Here is a 1,463-nt window from a genome sequence, read left to right as displayed (position 1 = left end):
TGGATTGTGCGAGGTTTTTATATCAATGGTGACAGATTATGAATCTTTAGACGGTGCTGATGATAAAATATACTATTTATATAAATTTGCTGTGTAACATCATAAAAAGAGTACGGTCCGTTTTACAATTTCTGAGTAAATGCTTCTCGTCATATAAACTTATAAGTCGATGTAATACAAAACTGAGACTCTAATCTATGTTCTCAAACAAAATACTATTTACATTATAAAATTATTTAAAATTTGTAAAACAGGCCCTAAATGATGTAAATACTGACACTACTTTTAATACGCACAATTATGCGTATTTCAACATATGATATTAGAAATGACAAACAACATTACACAAACTTGCTGTTGATCTCAATAAAATTATTAGTTTGTGTAAATTTTGTATTTTATATAACAGCTCCTGATGGATATTATCACAATTAGACGCTCACAACTACATGATTATAAAACATATATTTAATAGTTACTATGAAAATTCTGCTCATGTTGATTTGTATTGGACTCGTTAAGCATAGGATGAAACCTTCCTTCAAAAATATAAAATACATTTTTAGTTTACGTCCTGTAGCTACAACTTTTAAGGCTATGAGGTAAAAGAAGTATGTCTGAATATATTAATTTCAGAGAAAACTGGGCCACTTATAATTTATTGTTTAAATATAAGATTTATAGATGAACCACCAAACCTTTTATGTTTTTTTAATTGGTTATCCTAGCAAGGTATAATGTTCAAATGTACCAATGATCCAACATTGCTTTTAACAATATTATATTGACACTGTTGTTGCAACACCTAGTAGTGCCGTATATTTTGCCTATAATGTTTGTTTGTAGTGTTAATGTAATTAAATTGACATAATTATGTATTTGGTAAAATATAAAAAGTAAATTTTTTAAATATAAGAATAAAAGTCGGCTGTAGCTAGAAGTTATTCTAGGTTTACTTATGTGCTAGATGCGGTTTTTTAGAGCTTGAGAATATATTTTTAATTTCATGAATGAAGATAAATATTTCCATATTTGTAGAAGAATAATATTTTATTTTTATTTACACCACGCGGATTATGTTATGTTTGATGACATTTCTGTAAAGCCCGAGAAGCCTGTGAAGTTTGAACGAAATTATTTTATAATAATGTCAGCAAGTCTGCTAGGATAATGCTATAACTAGGTTTACATTCATTTGACTGACTCCACGTTTGTAATATTAATTTGTACTAAATATTTTATCGCACTTGACTAAGATACAATTGATTTTATAAATATATTCAATTGTGTGATTTTAACTGTGATTCAAAATTTTGTTTGTTTGCCGCAGACGAATTATGTGTGAGTATTAAAACATAGGATTAAATGACTAGCTCTTTAATTGTGCAAAATGTGTTTCTTTTATTATCTCCTCATTCTATTCCCCTCATTAATATTAAAGGACATTAAATGATATTTCCAAA

Source organism: Manduca sexta, chromosome 24, assembly GCF_014839805.1.
Source record: "Manduca sexta isolate Smith_Timp_Sample1 chromosome 24, JHU_Msex_v1.0, whole genome shotgun sequence".
Lineage (NCBI taxonomy): Eukaryota > Metazoa > Arthropoda > Insecta > Lepidoptera > Sphingidae > Manduca > Manduca sexta.
Note: the sequence above shows the minus strand (reverse complement) of the source record.